General features: G+C 35.3%; 1 protein-coding gene and 1 long non-coding RNA gene across 6 annotated transcripts in view; both read right to left on the bottom strand.

The window, feature by feature from the left end:
- Positions 1 to 27,844, bottom strand: part of NAALADL2 (N-acetylated alpha-linked acidic dipeptidase like 2) — a 1,434,969-nt gene that overhangs the window by 742,425 nt on the left and 664,700 nt on the right. The gene's annotated exons all lie outside the window — the stretch shown is intronic.
- Positions 21,728 to 25,886, bottom strand: LOC309659393. The gene is made up of 2 exons (XR_014262776.1): positions 23,445 to 25,886; positions 21,728 to 23,121 (listed from the first exon to the last, which is right to left on the bottom strand). It is a non-coding gene; the product is annotated as an uncharacterized lncRNA (long non-coding RNA).

The raw sequence follows: 27,844 nt of genomic DNA, 5'->3' as shown, positions 1-27,844 counted from the left end.
TCTCACCACTATTATTCAACATAGTTTTGGAAGTCCTAGCCACGGCAATCAGAGAAGAAAAAGAAATAAAAGGAATACAAATTGGAAAAGAAGAAGTAAAACTGTCACTGTTTGCAGATGACATGATACTATACGTAGAGAATCCTAAAGATGCCACCAGAAAACTACTAGAGCTAATCAATGAATTTGGTAAAGTTGCAGGATACAAAATTAATGCACAGAAATCTCTTGCATTCCTATACACTAATGATGAAAAATCTGAAAGAGAAACTAAGGAAACACTCCCATTTACCACTGCAACAAAAAGAATAAAATACCTAGGAATAAACCTACCTAGGGAGACAAAAGACCTGTATGCAGAAAACTATAAGACACTGATGAAAGAAATTAAAGATGATACCAACAGATGAAGAGATATACCATGTTCTTGGATTGGAAGAATCAATATTGTGAAAATGACTATACTACCCAAAGCAATCTACAGATTCAATGCCATTCCTGTCAAATTACCAATGGCATTTTTTACAGAACTAGAACAAAAAATCTTAAAATTTGTATGGAGACACAAAAGACCCCGAATAGCAAAGCAGTCCTGAGGGAAAAATGGAGCTGGAGGAATCAGACTCCCTGACTTCAGACTATACTACAAAGCTACAGTAATCAAGACAATATGGTACTGGCACTTAAACAGAAACATAGATCAATGCAACAAGATAGAAAACCCAGAGATAAACCCACGCACCTATGGTCAACTAATCTATGACCAAGGAGGCAAGGATATACAATGGAGAAAAGACCCTCTCTTCAATAAGTGGTACTGGGAAAAGGGGACAGAGGATTAACAAAGGATTAGTCTCCAAAATATATAAACAGCTCATACAGCTAAATATTAAAGAAACAAACAACACAATCCAAAATTGGGCAGAAGACCTAAATAGACATTTCTCCAAAGAAGACATACAGATGGCCAAGAAACACATCAAAAGCTGCTCAACATCACTAATTATTAGAGAAATGCAAATCAAAACTACAGTGAGGTATCACCTCACACCAGTTAGAATGGGCATCATCTGAAAATCTACAAACCACAAATGCTGGAGAAGGTGTGGAGAAAAGGAAACCCTCTTGCACTGTTGGTGGGAATGTAAATTGATACCGCCACTATGGAGAACAGTATGGAGGTTCCTTAAAAAACTAAAAATAAAATTACCATATGATCCAGTGATCCCACTACTGGGCATATACCCAGAGAAAACCATAATTCAAAAGACACATGCACCCCAATGTTCACTGCAGCATTATTTACAATAGCCAGGTTATGGTAGCGACCTAAATGCCCATCGACAGATGAATGGATAAAGAAGAAGTGGTACATATATACAATGGAATATTACTCAGCCATAAAAAGGAACGAAATTTTGTCATCTGTTGAGACGTGGATGGATCTAGAGACTGTCATACAGAGTGATAAGTCAGAAAGAGAAAAACAAATATCGTATATCAATGCATGTATGTAGAACCTAGAAAAATGGTACAGATGAGCCGGTTTGCAGGGCAGAAGTTGAGACACAGACGTAGAGCACAAACATATGGACACCAAGGGGGGAAAGCCACGGGGGGATGGGGATGGTGGTGTGATGAATTGGGCGATTGGGATTTACATGTATACACTGATGTGTATAAAATTGATGACTTATAAAAACCTGCTGTATAAAAAAATAAATAAAATTTTTTAAAAAAATAGCCTTTTAGAGATCAGCTCAGTGCTGTGTGTCCACCTAGAGGGGTGGGATAGGGAGGGTGGGAGGGAGAAGCACGAGGGAGGAGATACGGCGATATATGTTTATGTATAGCTGATTCACTTTGTTATACAGCAGAAACTAACACACCATTGTAAAGCAATTATACCCCAATAAAGATGTTAAAAAAAAATTAAAAATAGAACTACCAAATTAAAAAAAAAAAAAGTGGCCCTTTATCTCTCACAGTAGTAAACCTCCTGTTGAATCTATAATGTTGATATTCCAATAGATATTCTGATGGATATAATGCGTCCAATCTTTCTAACTTAATACAGGGTTAACTCTACTCACTTAGAGTTATTTAAAATGGAAGCCAAGAAAAACAATTATTTAAAAAATTTTATGTTTGTCACAGAATTGGTTCCGCTATAGCTTAATGATTTAAAGCAGTGGTTCTCAAAGTATGACCACTGGACCAGCAGCATCACTGGCTGGAACTTTTAGAAATTCATATTCTCAGGCCTCTCCCTAGACCTACTGAATTCGATGCTATGGAGATGAGGACCAGCACTCTGTGTTTTAAGAAACCTTCTAGATCACTCTGATGTAGAGTCTGAGAATCACTGATGTAAAAGCATTGCTTATTCCAGCAGTAACACATTCATTTTCTGTATGAGCCTCCTTGCTATCTCAAGAGAGAAGGGAAACTCAACTCTACAATAGCCTAACTTGACCACTTCTACTTTGAACCAATCTCAACTTTGTTGCACAGAAATACATAATTGACCAGATTAGTTTATCTAAGATTATTTGATTTGACAGTGATTAAAGATAACGGAGACCAAAATGTACATTTGGGACAAATGAAAGAAGTATTTTTAGAAGTATAAGTATTATTTCCTATTAAAATGCACATGCATATTAGATAACTTTACTTCAATTAAAATGATCATTATAATAGCTAACAACGACACAGCACTTAACTTGTGTCAAACAATGTTCCAGAATATTTTACATAGATTAACTCCCCTAACCCTCCTAAGAGTTCTCTGCAACACACAGCTGTAATATCCCAAGCGACTATGGCACAGTACAGTTAAATGACTTGTCTGGGAAATAATACTTTGAATCTGAGCGGTGAGAGCTGGGCAGTGAATACAGACAGTATGGTTTCAGTCTCCATGCTTGTTATACTGCAACCAGTGCAAGAGGTATTTTTAATATTATTTTTAATTAAACTACGAGTCTAATAGCAGAGGATACCTTATAGCATTAGTAAATAATGTTATTGGTTGTAGGTTATTTTGTGAGTACCTAGAATGCATGCACGCACACATACACACACATACACACACACACACACACTTTGCCAACCCTGCCACTTGCATGACCTTGGGCAAATCAACTCATTTCTTTCTGCTTCAGTTTCCTCTTGTGTTACATGAGGACAGAGTTCTAAGCATTCATTAAATGCATATGTATATTATTTAGAACAGTGGTCAGGATAGGTCCTATCACTGTTTTTGTTGCTATCTGAAATAAAAAGTCAGAGTGCATTATACAACAGAGGCTCCTTCAATATTTTGTATTTTTATGGCCTGCACCAATAAATTTTTACATTTATTTTAATTGTTCCTTCCTTGAAAATTTTTCATCAGTTGCTTTGAATAGTCAACTACTGCTATTCTCCCCAACCCTTTCTTTAATTAGTTCTAGTAGTTTTAAATGAGTGATAGAAATAGGGTCAAAAAGGCCTGCTTACCCTAAACTCCCTTTCTGTGAGTAGGTTTAAATTAGAATCCTCTCTATATGTAGGTTTGAATAAAAATTTCTCTATGAATAGTTTTGAAATAGCTTACTATTAGTTTAGAGAATAGGTATGAAGAGACTATCAGCAACAGGGAAGTTCTCATGAAAACACAGCGCACAGATAGCTACTTTATGGGTTGCAGGCACAGAGATCAAACACAAAGTTAGAGTGATGGGGGTGAGAGAGAGGTATAATGGAGGTGGCTGGAAAACAGAAAGGTAGTAAACCAAAACAGACAAAGGAAGCTGTGGCAGAAAAGGAATAGTGATTTAGATAAGATGTCTGTGCTGGGGCATGGAGGAAAAGTCCAGAGAAATGGTTCATTTCTATTAGAGAACATCCAAGAGAAGGAGAAAGATACCCAGGAATGAATTTTATCTACTTTATAATTATACTTTGGCTGGCTTTTCTTTTCTACAAGTCATCCTCCTATATATGATTAACTGTTGCATTAGTTTCCTATTGCTGCTGTAACAAGTCACCACAAACTTAGTAGTTTAAAATGGCACAACTTTATTATCTTTCAGTTCTGAAGGTCAAAGCCCGAAATGTGTTTTACTGGGCTAAAACCAAAGTCAAGTTTTGACAGGGCTGTGTTTCTTCTGGTGTCTCTATGGGAAAAATCAATTTCCTTGACTTTTCCAGCTTCTAGAAGTTGCTACATTGCTCCGCTCATGATCTCTTACCCCATTTTCAAAGTCAGCAGTGTAGTATCTTCAAATTCATTCAGTCATTCATGTTCTCTCTTTCTTCTTCTCTCTTTCTCTCTCACTGCTGCTTCCAACATCACATTTCCTTCTCTGATTCACTGCCTTCTTTTTAAGAACGCTGTGATTATATTGGGCCCATCCAACTACTAGTATAATCTCATCTCTAAATCCTTAACTTAATCACATCTACAAAGTTCCACGTGTCATGTCAGGTAACATATTCAAAGGTTGCAGGGATTAGAATGGAGCCATCTTTGGTGGTGGTGGCAAGGGGAGCATTATTTGTTTACTGAAATCTAGTTCCAATATCCTTTCTGACAATGCCTGATTTAAGTGCAAACCTACCTAAGGGCTAGGGCCTTAAATATGTCATCCTGTAAGAGTGCTCCAAGATTCACAGAACTATTCATCAAGCTTATGCAAAGTATTTCTCTTCTATTTAGTAAACCCACATGTTGCTATTATAACATAATAACTGATATAATGACAAATAACTATACATTTGTCTGACAAGAAATAATTCATTAAAATGCAGAGAAATCTAAATTTTTTTTAAAAAGGTGTTTTCCAAGGGAGCAGGGAAGAGTTACAGCTCTATGGCCACAGAAGATATATTTATAATTATTTTAACCATGGAACATAAAAATCATTCAGTATGAAATGCACAGATTCAAATAAACCAGTTCTTGATGAAAATGGGCTTTGTAAAAATTGTCTTTTATACCATCAAAATAGAATGTTGTCTTTTCAAAACAATTTCCAGATGAATAGCATATCATAATGTATATTTGCCAGCACATAAATAACTGCCTGAATAAAAAAGATGGGAAGCATAGATATAATTTGAAGATATGTGTTACAAATAAAGCAGATATTTTATGATTCACTGCTACATCTAATTTTGTGCCTATATGTTTCTCTTCCCAGTATGACATCTGAATATTTAGATGATAATTTCTGTATGTTTGGAACCTAATGTTAAATCCACTAGTACAGATTGAGTGAGCATATGAAAGAAATATATCACCGGCTAAAAATCAGGTAAGATAATTAAACTATTGAAAGTGAATGAGAAAAACAAAGTCCAGTTCAATTATTCCCTATCACTTGATTAATTATTGAAACAGAAAGAAAGCAGTGGGTACTTTGAATAAAAACTAAACACATTTTAAAAGTCCACATACATATACCTACAATACAGTGTGATGTGAAGAACATAAAACTACATGAAATTAACAGAAGGAGATTACAAAAATAGATGACTAAGATGTTGTAAAACTAATTTAAAGAACAGAGCAGTTAAAATGTCAAGTAAGAAAGGACACTTACAAAAATATAAGCTAATAGAAAGAACAAAATATAAGCTAATAGAAAGAACTAAACTATTTATAAAAGGGCTATCTTCAAAAGTTGAAAGAGTAGGATGTAGTGAATAACTAGACTGGATGAGACAATGAGAAAGCTGCTTGCATATTCAAAATATGTATTCAGTTGTCAATGACCTGAAATTGAAGTTGAAAAACTAAAAAAAAAAACAAAAAAAAAAACCCTCTGTTCAAAAAAACAGCTCAAAATGAAAGGCAAAATGATGCAGAGAGGTTTTCTCTTCCAGACACTAAATCCTATCAAAGTACTAAATAAGCACGCTCATTTCTAGAAGAAAAGCTAATTATTTTAGATCTGCACATTTACATGACAATGTATCCTATTTACTAATTAATCAAAAGCCAAGAGTTTTCTTAGAACTCGTACAGATGTCATAAAACTGATTTCTACAATATCTGGTCATGAAATTTGCAACGATACCATGAACAGCAGAAAAGTAAGAAAAACTTGTACATTTTAAAAAAGAATTAAGTACTGCTTTTAAGATTACCTTCATTGAGTTTTCAGCTGCTAACTGCCATAGTATGTATCTTCCTAATATTGTGCAAGAAATTAAATGGGCAAAATTTGAACAGTAGATTTATCTCTGTTTGCGTTTCTATCTGCAAATTTTTGAAAGAAAAAATATATATATTCAATCTCTATTGATATATTACCAGAATTTTATGTATGGTCTTTAATTTTTCTAATTTTTCATCATAATTAAAAATACCTGTCATTTGTGTAAGTCCAAGGGGTATCAAATTGAGCCTAAAAATATGTCATCATTGCCATACTTAATTATTCTCATATTTGTCCTATTTTAGTAAGTACAAGATAATTGCTTTTTATTACTTGTCCAGCAATATAATTTTTCCATTTTCATGTTCTTATATGAAATACTGAGGACAATATGAAAAATGCAATTAGATATTCAAATAATTGCACATTACTTTTTAAATAAGATGGAAATGCTGCAGAAATATGACTGTCATCCATCAAGATGTGCTAACATGTGGTAGCCAAAAAATGTTTGTTTAGATGGTAATGTATATGGTTACTTAACCATGGTAACTCATACTAGTACTGGCTGAATGATGGGGAGGCCTATTAAACACTGGTTAACTTGTAATAATAAGAAAGATTTTTTTTTTTTTTTTTTTAAATTAGTGGGTGGGTCGACTCACTGACTGGCCGTCTTTGCCATCTTTTTTTTTTTTAATTTTTATTATTATTATTATTTTTTATTTATTTATTTATTTATTTATTTATGGCTGTGTTGGGTCTTCATTTCTGTGCGAGGGCTTTCTCTAGTTGTGGCAAGCGGGGGCCACTCTTTATCGCGGTGCGCGGGCCTCTCACTATCGCGGCCTCTCTTGTTGCGGAGCACAGGCTCCAGACGCGCAGGCTCAGCAGTTGTGGCTCACGGGCCCAGCTGCTTCACGGCATGTGGGATCTTCCCAGACCAGGGCTCGAACCCGTGTCCCCTGCATTGGCAGGCAGATTCTCAACCACTGCGCCACCAGGGAAGCCCCAAGAAAGATTTTTAAAACATTGGTTATATGGATCGGTCAATAATTTGAAGCACAAAGTAAATTAGTGTAAGCAAATGTGCCCACATTTTATAGTACATTTTTTTGTGTAATATGTGGGATTAGGGGTATATTACTGCAATTCATAATCCTTCTAAAATTTATGTTCTAAATAGTGTTTTAAAAATGACCAAGAGTACAATAATATAATAATTTCCCTTAGAAAATCATAAGTATATGCAACTGGAGGACCAATAGTACAAAAATCAAAGTGAGGAATTATACTCAAAAGTATAATACATTTGACATCTGTTATTAAGGTATTAAATATTCTTAGATGAGTCAAAATCAAAGAAAACAAATCCGCAGACCAAAGTTGCAGAAGTCCAATTCAATACACCTGCTGATACTATATCCTGTATGCTGCTATATACAAAACTATGCTGAGAACATTGAAGACATTGGATACAACTTTCATTGATCAAGGTGCTTGCGGCTAGGAAGCCTGAATACACTGAAGAAGAGGAATGCTAAACAGAACAACAGGGAACAGAAAAATATAGCAGTGTTACTAATCACGTTTTTAGTTAATGTAGGAGATCAGCTAATGACTCAGAAAGTTAGAAAATGTGTACCAAATATAATATGGTGAATAAATAAAGGTTTAGATAAAGTCACTCTCGTTTCTCTCAAACTATTCGAAAAATCTCATTGAAATACTTTTAAAAGATGCCGGGGTGGAATGGCTCTATTTGATAGAGCACCAAAAAACTGTACTTCGGCTCCTTTGCTGGAAAATTTTTAATTAGCACCACAGATTAGTTATCAAAATAATATAAATAGCATTCCTGCTAAGATGCTAACTGGATGTGCTCCTCCCCCACCAAGTACAAAGAATCTTCATTGGGCAATGTTTAGTGGTACTTCCCAACATCTTCATGTAAGACGTAGATGCTATCTTTGACCCAGAACATTCACTATAGTGGGGATTATGGCTTCTTTGATAATATTTTGTTTTGTGTTTAAGTGATAAATTTCATGTATCTATTTACTCAGGACCCAAATATTGAACTTTTGTATTTCAGTCAGCATATAATGCCTTGAAATATAGCGGTCTTCCACAAGACAAATCTGGGTCATAAGGATTCTTTTCGAGATGTGTAGGATCATTTTATTTTTTCTTTCGGCCCAGAAAATAAAATTTTTTCTCTAAAGCAGATATAAAACCTGTCTAAAGGTTATTATCCAAAGGGAAACAAATATAGTATAAATTGCATTAATAGACAAATCTCCATTCCATTCTCCCATTAAACTATAAAGCCCCTTGAGCAGTGAAATAACTTTTATTTTGCACACAATTCAGCATCTGTGATAGTGCCAGACATGTAACATATTCTCAATAAATTTTAATAAATGAGTGAAATTTGGTAAAAAAACAGTGGCTTGTCTCTAAAGATTATATTTCCCAGGTCACATGGAGCCTGTTTTTAAAACACCTTTAATAAGAAATTTAACTACAAAAAAACCCATCATCCTTAAATTAAAGTGGCTATCCATTTTATCTTATATGTTTTAAAAGTGCAACTATGACAGTAACATCTACTCTATAAATTACATATGGACTAGGAGGAAAACAGAGCAAGGAGGAGTAGTTTGATAGATTAGCAAAATCTAAAATCCAGTGTAGTCAGAAGAAATAAGAACTCTGCTCTTCCAGCTGGCAACACAACAGCTAGAGCTGAGGATTATCAACACATGTTTCATAGAAGAATGAATGACTAAATGAGCAAATATGTAACTTTCCATTCTCCCAATGCCAGCTACTATTGGTACTGTAGTATTTCTAAGTGTAGGTTTTGTTTAAGATGACTAAAGCACAATCCATGTACTATATACACAACTATATTTGAAAGGCAATGCAAAACCATTCCAGTCACTATGTGTGACTCTATAAGGAGAAACATGGTGACTTGCTTTGTCACTTACTACTCTATACTGTAGTCCCAAATTGCCAATTCTTTTGGTTTCAGTATGCACTGCTTCTCTATGATATACGTTTATGACATAATAAGGCAGTATAATAGAAAAACAATAATAGCTCCTTTTATACCTAATTATAACCCTGAGATGTAAGAATTTTTAAATCTTTGAAAAGGTAAAAGTATCATAACATACAAAAGAAAAAATAAAACTATTCTGAATATATAATGCATTTTACCTAATGACAATTGTCCTATTTTACACTCTTACATATTCATTATAGAAACTGAGAAAGCAGGGGAAAATATAATAAAAAATGTAAAATCATCTGTATTACTTTCTGATGGTAGCCATTACTAGCCTTTTGTTTTATTTCCACCCAGTTTCTCATATACATTATATTTTTCCATACTTGAATCATCCTGAATATAAAATTTTAATATTCTTATAGGCTTTATACTATATTCTAAACATGTGCAACTATGACATGAATACATGTCAATGAATACATGTTTTAATGGCAATATCACATTAAGGTATACAGCTATTCCATAATTTAATCATTCCCCCAATATGGCTTATTAATTTTTGTTTCCAATTTATCTCTATTGTAAATAATATTCCAATGAACATCTCTATATATGAATTTCCATGTGAATCCTTGCTAACTTTCTTGGAATTTATGGAATAGTAGTAGTTATAAGTCACAGAGTACAGATTATTTACTATTGAAGTCACATAAGAAAATGATAAAGGCACCTTTTATCTCTCTTCTAAGCAAATGGTATATATACATATATATACACACACATACACACAAATTGTGTGTATATATATTTTTTATTTTATCTTTAAAGATTTTAACAGAAAATCCTCTTTCAACTCACCAATTTAGTTTCATGTGCTGATTTAGAAATACAGAAAATTAGCAAGAAAATAGTATAATTTTGCGATTTTTATCCTATGATTCTTTTTTTAAAGAAGAAAAGAGAAATATATAGTTTGGGAATTAGGAATTCATTTCAGTACTTTAAATAACAGAAATTGCCTATTAGTCACTTAATAAAAACAAAGCAATGCAGTATGAAATCTAAATGGAGTTAAAAGTTGTCAACACAGTAGGCTTATCAGAACACTTCTATTAAGTGAAATCCAACCAGGTTGTAAAAAGTTAAACATAAGGGAATAAACTGTGTAGAACTCACTCATATCAAGGAAATGCTTTAAAATATTCTCAACCAGGGAGTTGAAAATGATGCTAAATTGTGTAAACCACCACCTGCAACTGCAAGCTCTATCAGTAAGTTAACAAGTATGTGTCTCCAGGTTATCTCTTCCTATGCAACATGTAACAAATCACTGGAATAGCCCCATCCAACAAAATAGCTATCATAGAAGTCTGGATGAACCTATATAATGATAAACTGAGATATTTCCAAACTGGCAGTACAGAATATGACAAAGGGTACATCACGGACAGAATGCAAAAAGCAATAAAGAAAAAATAAAAAGGAATAAAACCCCATAATTAGAAAAAATACCTACAAAATTAAAATGTCACACTGAACCAAAAGCAATGAAACTTTTCAGCCATATTTCTGGAGTCTTACAAAATCATTAGACATGATGCCATCATCAACAATAGCAATACCATTTATACATGTCAAGAGATTATATGTATAGGATTTCCAGGGCTGTTCCACATGGAAAACTGAAATTTTCAGAAGCTAAATTACTTGGCCATGGTGACAGCTAGTAAGTAGCAGAACCAGAATTCAAATCCAGCTGTCCTAAACCCAGAAATAGCTCTCTCTTATATACTAATTTCCAAAAATAAGAAAAATGTAGTTATAAATACTTTAAAAGCAGTAAGTAGATAGGTCGCAAAAATCAATTAGAGGCTTATGTCTGAAGAAATCTTTCAGAGAAAGCATATCCTTCAAGTTTACTTAAATAATTTTTTTTTGTATTTAAGATTATATCATTCTAATAGTAGCATTTAGCAGCAGATCCAAATTAACAAATAAGATCAGCCAAAATGCCAACTCAATGCTTCATTGGGGTTTAATGAGGTTGGTTTTGATGGTAATAAATTTAAATTTTAGAATTAATCTGGATGACTCATATTTTTAAAAAACCCATAGAGCTACAAAATATCCTATTGTGCTTTCCTCTACTAATTTGTTTTTCATGAGTAACCCAAAAGTCTCAATCTTATGTTAGAACAACAATAAAATTCCAGTGAATAAATGTTTGATAACAAAATACCAAAGATTATTCATGGGTCTGGCACCCATAACATATATTCTCACTCAGTAAGTAGTATAAAATATCTACAAGCTCATGTTGGAGAGAAGAAATCTAATCGGCCTGAATCCACTTTCCAGAGCTCCATTTTTTAATCTTAATGTTTGAATGAGGGCCCTGCATTTTAGTTCTTCACTAGGCCTTGACAATTAACAGAGCTGATCCTGAACATTGTTCATGCTTAAGAAGCTTAAATGAAAATGGTGATTTTGGAGGATGTGACCTTAGATAAAATAGGAATGGTAAGAAAGGGCCAAGCCATGCAGTGCCTTGACAGCTGCATAAAAAGTATGGATTTTATTTTAATTGTATTAAGAAGTCATTGAAGGCAGGTGTTCCACAGGGGAGTGACATAACATTTGCATTTAGAATATCCCCTCTAGCTGCAGCATGGCAGAGGCTCACCATTTCTTTTATAAATAAAGTTTTATTAGAACACAACCATATCCATTCTTTTATATACTGTCTATGTCCTCTTTCACACTACAATGGCACAGCTGAGTAGTGGCAACAGACAGACTGTTTGGCTGACACAGCCTAAAATATTTATATTCTGTTCTTTTATAAGAAAGGTTTGCTGACCCCTGGATTAGAAGGGTGCAAGAATGTAGGCAGGAAGATCTGATGGGAAGCTTTAATACTAAGAGAGCTTACGTGTCACCGGTCAAGTAGTGGAAAAACATATCAATATAAGGCAGCAGATTCAGACATATTTAGAAGACTTAATGAAAGGATTAAGTCATTCATTGGATGTGAGTTGGAGGTTGAGCAGCTAGGCAAAAGGTGATGTCATTCATTAAAACAGGTAAGACTGGGTAAGCATTATGGCACTGTGAGGAGGAAATCAAAAGTTCTATTTCATACATACATACATGAGATGCCGTGAGAGAGTTAGAGAGGTCAAAGGGTAGCAATATCTATGACAATAGAACTTGGATTTTGAAGAGAACAAGGACAGGCATGTAAATATTGGAATCACTGTCAGAGAAATGCAACTAAATTCACGGAAATGGACGAGATCATCTAAAAAGAGAAAACCAACAGTAGTGGAAAAATGAAGAATATACAGTGTCTTGGAAGTCAACAAGAACAGTTTCTTAATAAGAAGGAGTTGCTAGGAGTTTTAAATGCTACTGAGAGACTGAGTAGGATAAAGCCAGAAAGATGTCCACTGGATTTTCAAATCGAAAGGCGTTAGTGATATTTATTATTGTTCTACCACTGGCATAGACGTAGAAGACATATTGAAGAGAGTGAAGAATGAATGGGAGGAAATGGAAGCAGGGTGAGAAGACAGATCGTTGCAAAACTTTGGGAAGTAGGAAAATGGGAGGAGAACCAGAAGCACAAGGGAAAGTAAAAGTAGTTTGTGTGTGTGTGTGTGTGTGTGTGTGTGTGTGTGTGTGTGTGTGTGTGTGTGTGTGTGTGTGTGTGTAGAACTGGTTTATGTGAATGGGGAAAGGGAGGGGAGTAAGTAACACTGAGCAAGTTATTTTTGAGAAGTAAGATGTTCTAAGTCATGACTCCGAAGGCAATGGCAGTTGAAAATCCCAGTATATGACCATTTGAGTGTATATCTAAAATAGATAAGTTAAAAAATCGAAACTTTAGATTAAGAAACGAAAAAGCAACGTCCATTGAATGTTGAAGATGGTGATATTAAAAGAGCCAGAAAATGGTAACAGGAGACAAGACTGTGAGGCTAGTGCTCAGTCCACATGTTGTTGAATGAAGGAGAGCTGAACAGAAAGATAGCAGCAAACCGCAATGAGAGGAGGGAGATGGTGGCTTAAACAGAGTAAAGAGCATTACCAGGCAAGAAGACACTGAGCACACTCTGAGGTCCTTCTCTGTGTAGCCACCAGAGAGAGGGATGCAGGAAAGGTAAGTCAGCATGGGGTGTGCATCCCACAGCAGTGGATGTGTAGGACCTTACGTGATGAACACCGAAAAATGTAAACATGATTATAGGCACATCGTTAGCATCACATCCCAAGTTCATTAATTTCAAGGAACACTTTTTTCAGAGGTAGTCAAAACTATTTCTTACACATTTTACATAAATTGCTGTGTTACTGTCTTACGCCAATATATTTTTTCCAAATTCTGGGATTTGGTACACAAATAAGTACACCTTCACCTTTTTCTACAGTTTATCTGCTTCTAACATTTTGTTTTCTGTTACACTTGATTGGAGTTCAGGGCATTAGTTATGCAGGATGGACCTGCAGACCTGGGACACACATTAGACAATGCTCATTGTGCTTTTCAAAGTCCTTCTTGGGGGATGCCCCCAAACTCTGTTAGCTCTTATGGCTATCATAGAAAAAAATATGTTGGCATGAGTTTTCTTTTAATCCATCAACACATTTTAATTTGTTACAATATACTCTCACTTCCACACCGTGTCTATAGCTCTTGCCAATTAACATCTCTCCATCCAGGGTAACAGATATTATTGAATCATTTTATACAAGCCAGTTTTTAATATATACTTGTCTCTTATGCACTCTTTTTTTTAACCCCTTAGAAAACTTTTGAAATGCTGTAAATAGTAAAATCAATACTTTTCTTCTTTAGAAATTAAATTATTCTAAAGAAATTATTATGGCAATCCAGTTTCCCAGATTCTTCTCTTCTGTTTATCATTATTTGAGGGAAAGAAGAAGAACAGAATGTTGATGAAACAAGAGCCATTCCTGATGGAAAGGTGTCTACCCTATATGGTTGACTAAAAAGTTTACATTTTACATGTTTATTATGTATAAATAGTTATATATATAAATATATATATATATATTTTTTAAGAGGGAATGAGAAATTGGACTATTGGTTCTTTTCCTTTTCTTCTTGCATGGCTATATTGATGCACATGTATTTATTTTATTAATTAAAAAAAATAAAAGCCTGTTTTAAAATAATGTTTTGGCAATGGACCTAAGATTGGTTCTTATGTTGATTAGATTTAAAAAGAAAATGCCAACACACATAGTAAGATACGCCATCACTTTAACTTCCCATATAAAGCGTGTGAATCTGTATAGTGTTTTCCTTATGGTCTCCAACAAAACTAGAAGTTTCTGGCAAAATGCCAAGAGGAGAACCTGTTTCACATTCAAATTTCTGCATCACTGAGAGTGGAAGCTTGTGCACTGTCTTTGAGAACAAACACTGTCTTCACTCTTTCTTGTGTATGTTCATGAATTATTGAATTTCCTTCCCCAGCATATGAGCAGCTGCCCCTCTGGTTCTCACCCAAGGCTTGTACAAACCGAAAGGTGCCATGAAGCACAGAAAAAGAACTATGTAACCTACCACATGAACTCAAATAGATGGACTGAAAAATAAACCAGTTTACAATACAATAGGAAGTGAAAAAATATCAGTGCTAAGAATCCATGGGTCTCTCTATACTAGTCAAGTATAGATAGTTGCTATGGTAATAAGCAAATGCAGAAAGGCAGAGTCATGCATCTCCCCTACTCTCACTAGATGGGTAGAATATTATGGTGTGCACTCTTAGCCTTATTCCTGGCTATCCTCCATCCTCACATTTATGTTTTTATTTGCTTATACCAATTTCAGTTTGAAGCTAAATTTTTATATTTTGCCTATCCATGTTAGCTACCTTAAAATCTTAATATATCTAACCCTTTCCCATTTAAAAGACAATACTGCACAAAAAGAAACCTCTTGGAGGGGAGAAAAAAAATCAGTTATTCCATTTGAAAACGACTGCTGTATAACTTTTCACCTAATTGTCTCAGAGTGATGTGCCATTCATCATTTGAAAGGAGTATGGATTTTTTTTTCAATACGTTTATATCATCAGCAGGTAGAAAGAGCTCCCACAGACATTCTGAACTTTCCCTCTGTGTCATGGATAAAGTTTTTAAAGTCGAAAACTAGCCACTTTTTTTCCACTCTACTCTGCTATATCCTCCAGTTGTAACATGAGTTTCATTTCATATATACCTGAAGCATAACATAAAGATTTGCCTGCCTCTATGAACTAAGTATAGACTAGTTCACTTCAAATACTTTTCAGAAACCATATAGGTTGTAATGGTCAAATCACAGAGATTATTTGTGATATCCTTTCTCAAGCCTGGAGAAAAGAAATAAGTGGTCAGTTCCAGGCAATATAATTTCATCTAGGCTTTATTCCTATGTAAATATCATTGCATGCTCAGAGACTGAGATCTTATATACGTATATGGTCAGAAAATGTTCTAAAAAAATGCAAGAATTTTTTTAAATTTAAAATATTTAAATATTATATAGGTATCTCAGTTTGCCTAAACAGAGAAAAGACAACAAAGAATCAGACATACAAATTAATTTTTAAAAAATTTTGAGATGCGCCTCTCTTATACCTTTAATTTGACAAAGCTTCCTTTGAAAATGAAATCAAATCGAGCTATTTGAATATCCTAGAATATTAACTTTCCTCTTGAGTGCTGGCTCCTGGCAAGAATCACTTAGAGAGTTTGCAAACAGTATAAGGATGTAGTGCAACTTTTGGGCTCATATTATATACTGAAGAGGCAAAAATAATTTGAATTAACTATGTATGAGAAAGAGATGCAATCAGTCAAAGCTGAAGAAAATAGAAACCTCAGGTATTCCTTCATAAACATGGCAAAAGGCATCCTCTCCCAAAGCCCGGTAAACATTAAGATGGGATTTCAATCTGCAGTCTGTATCCTTTTGAGCATCTATGCAGACACCACAACGTAGTGCAATGTAAATTTTCAATATGCTGGCGGCGGGTGGGCACACAAAACATTTTGTATAAAAAGAATGTGGTCTCTCATAGGAAAAAAGAAATATTGAAGCATTTAATCTAGGGGTACAGGTGATATGATGCTAATTCTTGGTTAAGAAGCAGAATAAAAGGAAAATTTAATAGCCTTTTCCCTAAAACTCAGTTTATACTTTACACCAAATGTGTTTGGACATTAGGACTTTACAATTAATATTAAAATTAAATGATCGTAGATAATGTTAACCTTTTGGTGGCTGTGGTACAATTGAAGTCCCGTGCTTTCATTTGCATTTTTTGTAAAATTCTTGCACTTATTTGACTCGATTAATTTAACGAATGACAAAGATTCTCTCCACGACCAAACTCTACTCAGGCACCTTTGAGCTCTTTTTCAACTAGGCTTTCACTTTTGAGCTTCTGCGTTCCTCTCTGTACTGGCCAATTTTAGCAAGAATCCTGTGAAGTCAGTTTAACCAGAATTGTCCATCCTCAATAAATCATCACCCTCAATATCTAATCAGGTTCCTCATCCTCTAGTCAGGTTCCTGATCACCTTGGCCTACCTTCGGAAAGAATCTTGTCGGGTCAGTTTAGCCAGAATTTCCCCTTATCACTGATGTGGTCTCTTAATATTCCATCCACTGACCCAAACCCTGTTCCTTGGCTATAAACTCCCACTTTTTCTGGTATTCGGAGTTGAGCCTAACCTCTCTGTCTTTCACTGCAAAACCCCACTGCAGTGGTCCCTGTACCTACTAAGATAGTGAGACAATAAGCCTGAATAAAGTCTGCCTTACCTTCCTTACCAAGAGGCATGAATAACTTTTTCTTTAAATAAGTAGCCCACCAAAATGGCAATTCCAAAATGTGTTTTGTTTTCTCCCAAAAGGCAAATATGAATTTACTGATAGAAAGCTAATCTTCAGAGATAAATATTAATTTTATGGACACCTTCTGGTAAAATACAGAAAATAATAATTTCCAAATTGGCATGAATTATTTTCCAAAATTTTACCTCTCCTGAAAGGGTAAAAGTTTTTCAACTTTGTTTAGAGATTATTCAGGATCATAATTTTTCTGTTTCTAAATTAACCTTTACTTCTTTCAGATGATAAACAATTGTTTATACTTTTTTAAACAGAAAGAGTATATATACATATATAACCATATAACTTTATATATATATAACTTTATATACATATATACAACTTATATGTCTTTCATAAAGAATTACTATAATATTTGCCTCTGGTAAAGGAAATCTAAAAAATGTAAATTCAAAATTGGTAGCTAATGTTATTAACCATTAATATTATTCACTCAATTTTTAAAAAAAAATTAATTTGCTACATCCTCCACTATTTCAGTAATATCCAGAAACTACTTAGGTACTGCTAGTAAGTCCAATGTAGTCCCATGTAGTCAAGACCAATGAATTTCCTTCATGTCACAGTTTTGCACTATCTATAAAGGTTCTGAAAAATTGTCAGTGTTATCCCAGGGGCATTGTGTGAATCTGGCCCTACAAAGGATGGACATATTAGAGAGATTTTAAATTCTTTCACTTCCTGTCAAAAATCTTATCAAGGCTAAAATCAAAGATGCGTATTACAGAGAGAGAAAGAGAGAGAGAGAGTAAAACAGAACTCTAGATGCTTCTTTCCTAAACTTGGCTACAATTCTGATAAAATTTCAACTTCTGTTCATGGCATCTTTATAGGCCTAGACATATACCCAAGTCAGCTACTTTTGGCTGCAGGTATGCTTCTGTAAGCCTGGCTAAGTTAATCTTTGTTATATTCTCAATATCAGTGAAACCCAAGACTTCCTTTTAATTAAGATTTCTTTTTACATGTTTGTGAGAATCTTACAGTTACAGATGACTGACTTTTCATTGCACTTGCAGCTAACTGCATATCTGCAAATAAAATTGAGAATAAATTAATCTAAAAATTTTAGGTTATCCATCCTTATTAAGCTGACAAATTTGATTTGAATTTATATGCTTTCATTGGCATCCAAATTGAACCCTTAACTTAATATAAATTTTTCTTTTACCTCTCAATTTGATTTCAAAAACAAAATTTTTTTAAAAATTCAGATGAAATAAATCTATCATATGTTCATTAATTAACATATTTCAAAAATAGAATACACTAACAGTGAAATTCCAATAAATTTTCTTTTTGAAAATATGTTTTGAATAAGCATATGATCATTTTTAAGGGTAGTATCTTTACAAGATGGCTGTTCACTATGAAATTGCAATGATTTCAAACACACTTAATTTTATTCACATTTTCTGGCCATTTCAAGAAGTTCGTTTTTCCTGATTAGAAACTCCATTTGTTCCCTTTTCTTGGTAGAACAATCTTCACTGCCAAACCTATTGCTATTTATACTTTAAATACTAGAGTTCCAGAAAGAAAGGTTTTCTGTGATTTACTTTATTTTTTTAACCATTAAGGTATATTTCAATCATTCTTACAAATTTCAAACAGTGATCAGAATTCATTCTATATTGATGGATGAATATAATACTGGCAATATTGGGAATACTGTGTTGTTCCAAGATATTACTACTATTGAAAATGTGATTTGCCGTGTGTGTGTGTGTGTGTATTTTTTGGAGAAAAAAATAGTAACATAAATTTTATATTCTTTTTTCAGTTACTACAAAAGAAATCAAAATAGCAAATAACATAAAGAGGGCAAATAATCTGTGAGCTGAGTAATGCAAAACCAAATAGGATGTAACCATAAAATTTCATGTATGCCAAGAATTTGAGTACTAGACAAATACAAATAATGAAACAGTAAAGTCATTGTTAATAACGAAATGCATGTTTTTTTCTTTTAGATTAAAAATATAGATTTTATATTGCCACAGAAAAATTAGAATCATGACTTGTTTTTAACAGTTTCCAAAGAAAATAAGCATTTAACAATTTAAAAATATTATCTGAATTGAGTTCAGTGTATACTAATCCCCTTCCAGCACTAGCTTCATGTCAGTACTAACTCTGTTCACACATAAAGAACCTTAGGATTTAGTCCGGCAGTTCTGAAGCCCAGCTGCAGAGTACAATCACTTAGAGATCAGGTTAAATGCTGGTGCTTAGCCTCCACACTAGCCTAAATAAATCAGAACCTCTGATAATGGGCTCAGACATCAGTATTTTTAAAGAGTTCCCCAGGTGATACTAATGGGTTGAGAATCAGCACTAGTCCCAAATATTCATTTTATAGATGAGAAAACAAACCTAAAGAAACAAACTTCCCTGAAATCAAAGTTACTAAGAGGCAATGTCAGGGAGCTTACCCAGGATCTTCTGATTCAAAACACAGTGTTAAACATGGAAACAGCTTTTAATTCTTCTCACTGTTCACTGGTGACTTGACCCTCTCCTTCAATTCTAATTATTTGCTTTGATGGAGCCAAATATATCATCTCTCTATTTTAATTATTTTTTTTCTGATATGTTCTGAAAATAAAACAACTCTCTTAAGATTTTGGGGTAAACCTGGTATATTAGTCGAGTTCTCCAGAGAAACAGAAGCAATAGGGTGTGTGTGTGCATGTATAAATGTTTACATAAAAGTAGATTATGAATAATTGGCTCATGCAATTATGGAGGCTCAGAAGTTCCAAGATCTGCAGTCAGTGAGCTGGAGACCCAGCAGAGGTGTTAAGTAGTTCCAGTCTGACTCCAAAGGTCTGAGAACCATGAGAGCTGATGCTGCAAGTTCCAGTTCAAAAGCCAGCAGTCTCAAGAACCAAGAAGGATCAATGTTTTAGTCCCAGTTCGAAGGTCAGAAAAGCCTGATGTCAGAGCTCAATCAGTCACACAGGAGGTATTCCCTCTCACTCAGTCTAGTGAGGTGTTTGACTGGGGGATTCCCACCCACACTGGGGAGGGCAGTCTGCTTTATTCAGTCTATTGATTCAAGTGTTAATCTCATTCAGAAACACCCTCACAGACACACCCAGGATAATGTTGGCCAAATGTCTGGGCACCCTGTGGCCCAGTCAAGTTGACACATAAAATTAACCATTTTACTTGGAATCCAGAAATTCTATCCCCCAGTTCTCAGATAGGTCCAACCCATTTCCTTGTCTCACCAACACACTGCGCCATCAAGCTCCGGGCTCCTAGTGATTGCTTCACCTGTTGATCTACCAGTTCAGGATCGTGTAATATTTGTGCTGAATGGAATATGATAAACCACAATGAAGAGTCATTGGAGTTTGTGTTCTTGCTTCTTCTGCTTGATGTGAAAACAACCCTTATTTTGAGAGAGACTTAGGACTGACTTTCCTTCCCATCAGATGAGGCCACAAAATCAGTAACCCTACTGACATGTACCTGAAGCACATGTTAAAGACGATAATTCAGCTAAAAGCTGAATGTGCCTGGCACAAACAAATGCTTGATGACTGATGAAATAAATGATCCCACCTGACTTCTACTTCCATATCTAAAGAAAACTCCAAAACTAAGATATTTAGGTAAAAGATCATTATCATTTTCTTTCATAAAATACTTATATATATATATATATTTTTTTTTTTTTACAAAGGGGAAATATAAGCCACTTCTATAAATTTTTGGCTGTTGTGTGTGAGGTATTAGGCTGAACTGTCAATTTTCATTTCTCAGGAAAATTTGCTTTTGACTAAATGAACAGCACTTTCAGAACGTGGGAAAGACTGTGCTCTCTATGTCAATCAACAGCAGTTCTGTGGGTTTTTTTAGGAAATTGTTAATCATCACCTGGAATTACATTAAGTTATTTTTGCCCCAAAGGATAGAAACTAAGATATAAGATAACCTTCCAGTTAAACATGGAGAGACTGCAGTCAACTTGAGAAACCTAGTTAAGGCGTGATTCTCTGTTCCTCTTCATTTTCAGGTAGCTTTTTGTGGATAGAAAAATGCCATGTGACAGCAAGCTGACCCTGTAACATCCTATACAAATATGGTTGGGATAATAGACATCCAGATCAAGCTTAGAGCCTTCTACCTCTCCCAATAATGAGACTAATTCAAAATTGTTTGTTTTCCAAAATCGCACAGAATCAAAATATTAATAGAACCCATTACTCAATGCCTTCTGTGTGTCGACATATTTACAAGTATTATATCATTTAATTATAACTCTAATAACTAATTAATTTAGAATATATATATTTTTTAAGTTGAACACAGTAGTCATAGAGGTATATCTCCCCTGCTTTTCTGGAAGTCAGCTGTACCCAACTAGGTGTGTGACTGCATGAGAAGTTCTAAATTGTTAAAATTAGGTAAGAGCTAGTTCCAGAAGTCTTCCAGCCAGTAGTTTGGAAGAACAGAGAATATACTACTTTTTCTACTACAAACTTTTAGTATCTTAAGAAAGAATAAGATTTAGTAATTGAGTTATTTGTTGAGACATGGATGGATCTAGAGACTGTAATACAGAGTGAAGTAAGTCAGAAAGAGAAAAACAAAGATCATATATTAACGCATGTGTGTGGAACCCAGAAAAATGGTACAGATGAGCTGGTTTGCAGGGCAGAAGTTGAGACACAGATGTAGAGAACAAACGTATGGACACCAAGGGGAGAAAACCGCGGGGCGGTGGGGATGGTGGTATGCTGAATTGGGCGATTGGGATTGACATGTATACACTGATGTGTATAAAATTGATGACTAATAAGAACCTGCTGTATAAAAAACAAAACAAAACAAAAAAGAAAAAAACAAAAACAACATGCTACACACTTAAAGTACCAGGAACTAATTCCCAATATAAAGATTGTCATTAATCACCACTTCCTTTATTACCAGAAGCTTTTGAACTACTTTTGCAGTGGTCGAGACTCTGTAGCTTGTCTGTAGCTAGCCAGGTTTGTTTCTTTCACTTTGAGCTTTAAAGAATCAAAGATACTAAAGTTCAGAGAAGCAGGTGGAGACCTGTTAAAGAAGCAAGTGTCAAAGGGGCAATAGCTGCAGCTACTGCAAATGTAGGCACCCACTGGCCAAGGCACACCTGAAATAATTCAGTGATTTTTCTGCTCTGGTTGCACTCTCTGGGGAACTTTGAAAAATTCCTGATACCCAGGTCCCACTGCCCCAGAGATGTGAGGTGGGGCTAGAGCATCTTATGTTTGGAAACCTCTCCAAGGGTTTGTTATGTGCAGCCAGTATAGAGAACCACTGACTCAGATGGGTTTGAAAAATCCTGCAGGTCGTGTGAATGTAGGCAATTTGTAATATCCCCATGATGACAAAATCTGAGGGACTCCTCCTCACTCATACACCATTGACTCTCCTTTCTGACATGCCCTCCCTTTATTGTTACTCAAACATTGCTGTTTTTTCATTTTGAACTTATATTAACTCTAAAATAACAGGGATTTGAAGTAGGGAAAGTACTGTGAGTTGCTATGAATTCTCTAACTCACAGAGTGGCTTTCATCAGAGGTAAATAGATATCTGGGACTTTGATCCTTCTGTTATATTTTGTTTAATTTATCTTCATTCTCAATTCTTCACAGTTTAGGTGTCAAAGACGTCCTACATTGTTCCTCAGAAGTCAGAAATATATAATAAATGTAATGACAAATTGCAAAGCTTCTTTCCTTTCTTCTCAACTACCCAGATGCAAAAATGACTTTTAAAGCCTTTGATATTAATAGTGAAATTAAACACACACATGCTATTATTAGAGCACAATATACCAGGACTGCTCTAAACACTTTGCGTATATTAATTCATTTAATCCTAATAACAACTCAATAACAAAGTAATATTTTACATCCATTTTACAGATGAGAAAAGAGAGGCATGGAGAGGTTAAATTTCTCAAGGTCACCAACAAGTAGGTAGCAGACAATTACTCTTTTAAAATCTCAGTTCTTGGGCTTCCCTGGTGGCGCAGTGGTTGAGAATCTGCCTGCCAATGCAGGGGACACGGGTTCGAGCCCTGGTCTGGGAAGATCCCACATGCCACGGAGCGACTGGGCCCGTGAGCCACAATTACTGAGCCTGCGTGTCTGGAGCCTGTGCTCCACAACAAGAGAGGCCGCGACAGTGAGAGGCCCACACACCGCGATGAAGAGTGGTCCCCACTTGCCGCAACTAGAGAAAGCCCTCGCACAGAAACGAAGACTCAACACAGTCATAAATAAATAAATAAAAGAACGTGAATTTCTTTAAAAAAAAAAAAAAAATCTCAGTTCTTAACTATAGTACTATGATGCCTCTATGAAAATTAAGATTTACCTTCCTAGAGTAGACAGATGATTTACCATATTATGCTTAAAATTAATGGATTCAGTCTTCATAGCCTAGTGGGATAATGCAACAGAAACAAAATTTATGTTTTATAGTATTTTCTGAGTTATAAAGATACCAGAAAAATCATCTTGAAAGCAAAGCAGTAAACGCATCCTCCAGTCCTCAGAAAAACAAGTATGTGATATTGGAATCACCTAGGAACTATCTGTTAGAAAAATAAGTCACTTCAGAGGCTCCTTTAAATAAGGAGTCACTTTGAGTAAATTCAGGCAAATCCCCTCAGAAGAGTTGGTAAAAATAGCATGGAAAGTTCAATGAGTTGGGGAAAGAGAAGAAAAAGTTCCCACAATCCTAGGAAACATCTAATTGTTCTAAGCTTCAGAACTGGTTTTAACACTTTAATCAATGACAATTCACTTCAATGAACAGTCTCTGAAAGCCAACCAATCAATGACAGCCACATCCTCTGAAAGTCAGCCAATGAGCAGCAGACTCACTCCAGTGGAAAGCTTCTAAGGCCTCAGTTAACCTGCTCCCAAGTCTGTAATTCATGTGCCAGTGATCTAAATGAGATCATAAGTTTGCTTTGCTCAGCAAGACTGCCTGACCAGCATAGCACTCCCTTACTTTACTTTCTTGGTTTCAGATACTGAGTGGTGATCTCTTCTCTCAATAGAGGATTCATTTAAGTGTTTTTGTTTTAAAAGCTTAAAACGTAATGCTATTCCAACCCTAGACTGCACCCAGTAACAGTAGTTCTAAGTGTATGATGTAGAGCAAGTGATGTCTAGTGCTGACAGAGTGACCTTTTGGTAGACTGGCACCCATCGACAAAGTTTCATAGGTGAACCAAAAAAGCTACATATGAAGATGGGTCCTCCACGAGGACCTAAGCACAGGGCAACCTCTGCTGTTAGACTGAGAAGATGCAATTGTCCTTTCATGGAATTAAGGCAGGCTTGAAATGGTTCTAGGTGAGGGAAACCTCACTGCATCAGGGAACACCATGTTAGAAGGGCAATCTAGTCTTCAACATTGACGAGACCTGGTACAGAAAAGCAACTTCTCTGCCCATTTTCGTAGAAAAGCTGGACATCTTTTGAATTGTATAAACCTTTAAGGTTTAGGGCAGTTCAGCAGGAAGATCTTTAAAAGTTAAGTGGTATATTTCCTGTTAATAAGGCATGTGGGTTCTCAAACAATAAACTGGAAAAATAAGAGATATATGTGTATTTGCACCTCAAGCTTGGAAGAAAGTTGATACTTGTGAATGTGTAATTTCTATTTAATAATGAAATCTCATGGCTCTTTTGGGTACTTTCTAAAATCTCTCTTGAAGAGAGACCTTACCTGAGATCTTATTTAGATATGTTAGAATTTTATATAATGTAGAAATTCTTGAATATCCATATTATTTTCCCTATCACTACCAAATCCTCGTTTTACTTCTATATAATATTTTTGATGTATCAGTTTTAGTTCTCTTTAATCTTCCCTAGGAATTAAGTACCCACATATTACGAGTATTATAATCCTAATTTCTCAGGTACCATTGTAGAAGGAAACCATCAAAGACATCCTAACATTTTAGTCACAATATTTTGATGGTTCAAATCATGGAACAAATTTGTATAAGGTTTAGTTTATCTGTTAGAGACAAGAACAAAAACTGGCTCCATGATCTTAGAAACATGGGTAAAGGTTTCTATGTATAGTATAGAAATCTATATATCTTTACTGTGTTATTTATATGCCAATTTTTCTGTTCAAAGTTTTGCAAATTACTGCTGATAACTTTCTATAATATAGCCATACTTATATAAACTCTTAATCAAAGAAAATCCAGCTTATACCAGAAGACAAATAAGGCATTACTCAACTGACACCAGCTATTAAAAACAAATATAAACTGTAAGGAGAACATTACTTTTAATCTGTTGAACGATGAAAAAGAATGGTGGTAATAGACACTAGCAATTTTATTTTATACTAAAGTTAAAAAATATACTTGGTAATTACTTTGCTCAATTTGTCGGATGTTAACTGTGTCTACAAGGTAATAAACACTCAATAAATGTTAGTATTATTGTTGCTGTTAATTTTTAGCCTTTGATGAGAGGCAAATGGATGATAATCTTTTAAAGTGTGCAAATAAAATATTAAGACATTTCACCCTTTTAAAAACTTCTATTCTTTTGCATAAGTTTTGTAATTCACACAATATTTGGAAGAGTGGTATAATGTATACATAAGTTGTGTAGTCAAATCATTACTATGTCATCAATTATCTTTAGTTTTTTTTTATTTTGCTGTGATGCTCAGTCAGAAAAGTATGGTAATTTCTGACCTAGAGGTAATCAGATCTACATCCACATTAAAGTAATCTCAGGATAGTTCACCCTTTAGAAAACAAACTATTTGCTATGAATTAGAAGACAATTCCCAGTCTAGGAGGATAAATAGGATGTTAATGGCAGAAAAGCAAACCAGTCTATAGGCCAGAACTGCTGAATTTGACCAGAGCAGACAGCAAGCCCCACCTGCCCGACATGGGCACCAAGCAGTGGTTGGCCTGCAGTGCCTAAGGTGGCTGCCTGTTCAGCTAGGCATAATATAGTTATTCAGTGATTAGGGACTTGAAAACTCATCCTGGCCCCTCCAGGCCCCTGACTGCACACTGCTGATGACATGATAAGTGGTAAATGGGAGAAGCAGCTCACTAATGCAGACAAAGTTCTCACAGTCACTGGGACATCCCTACTCTAATTCACTACCAGAAGCTCAACCTCAGGAGCAGAGAGCCACGTAAATTACTCAGACCCCAGGTGTGTCTCTTTTTTTAAGGGATGCCTCAATGTTTAAATAAATTTTGAATTTGAATTCTGTCCAGTAGAATATCCTTTAGCCACTGCCTCTACCACTAATTATAAGCTTTTATTCACAGCTTCCCTCATTTTCTTTATTTACTTGGCCCTCAAGGCATTTGAATTTATAACTCCTATGACTAACCTGTCAACTACAGGAGGGCAGGGATTATGTCAGTTTCATTCACTGATGTATATTTGGCACCCACCAGAACACCTTATACGGTGTAGGCTATCATTAATTGTTTTTTTTTTTTAAAGAGTTACTTTTTTTTTTTTTTTTTAAGAAATTCACGTTCTTTTATTTATTTATTTATTTATTTATGACTGTGTTGAGTCTTCGTTTCTGTGCGAGGGCTTTCTCTAGTTGCGGCAAGTGGGGACCACTCTTCATCGCGGTGCGCGGCCTCTCACCATCGCGGCCTCTCTTGTTGCGGAGCACAGGCTCCAGACGCGCAGGCTCAGTAATTGTGGCTCACGGGCCCAGTCGCTCCGTGGCATGTGGGATCTTCCCAGACCAGGGCTCGAACCCGTGTCCCCTGCATTGGCAGGCAGATTCCCAACCACTGCGCCACCAGGGAAGCCCCTATCATTAATATTTGATGAAGCAAAGAATGTATAAATGGATGAATGGCAGCCTTGTATTCAGATTTCCTGAGTGAGCAGCAGAGAAGTAAAATCTGTACGTGCCCACTTTGTTCATCTTTAGAGTCCTTAAAATTGATCATTACTTGTTCCCTTTAACTCTGCAAACAGATGCAAATTAAGGCAGGCTATCTAAACTGGTTACTATGATACCAAATGACAAATCTCACTTTCTGAGTCCTGGAGGTGAAGGTTACCAAGTGAATCCAGACCACTATATTTGTGGGCACACTCAGTATATAACATATTGCTTCTAAAAGACAAACAACATATAGCTGCACTGGCATCTGTCATATCCTTTAAAATAATAATCTGTCTCAGAGAAAGAGAAAAATAGGGAAAGGGGATTCTTAACAGCCAAGATAAACAAAGCTAGGACAAACTCCTTTCACTGGTACAAAATCTGACAGTCTCATTTACGAATGGCTCCAGGATAGAGTGTGAAACCAAGAGAGGTTACTGTCATCAACTTCTCTTTGAAAAGGCTAGCCTTTGAATTTTTGGCACCTTGCTCAATGGCTTTGGAACAGGCGCTTGGAGACAACAAAACATTTCCATCACATCTTTATGCTCTTTTGAAAACTTTCTATTGCTTAAAAACACACAATGGTTCTTAATCTCATTGTTGTATATGATCTAGAAATTTCATCTCCAAAACTGAGAAAACATATGCTGGCAGGGAAGTACAAAATGATTGCCTCTTTCTAATACCTGCGGTCAGAGCATGATAATAACTGTGTAAGACAACTTTTCCCTTCTCTCAAAATAATTATGGCTCTCTAGAATTAAGCATCTGTGCTACCAGATGTTCCTGTCAAACACGTAAGCAATGGGTTTG

The sequence above is a fragment of the Balaenoptera physalus genome, assembly GCF_965194825.1.
Source record: "Balaenoptera physalus genome assembly, chromosome: 4".
Classification (NCBI taxonomy): domain Eukaryota; kingdom Metazoa; phylum Chordata; class Mammalia; order Artiodactyla; family Balaenopteridae; genus Balaenoptera; species Balaenoptera physalus.
Note: the sequence above shows the minus strand (reverse complement) of the source record. Positions and strands in the feature narration are given on the sequence as shown.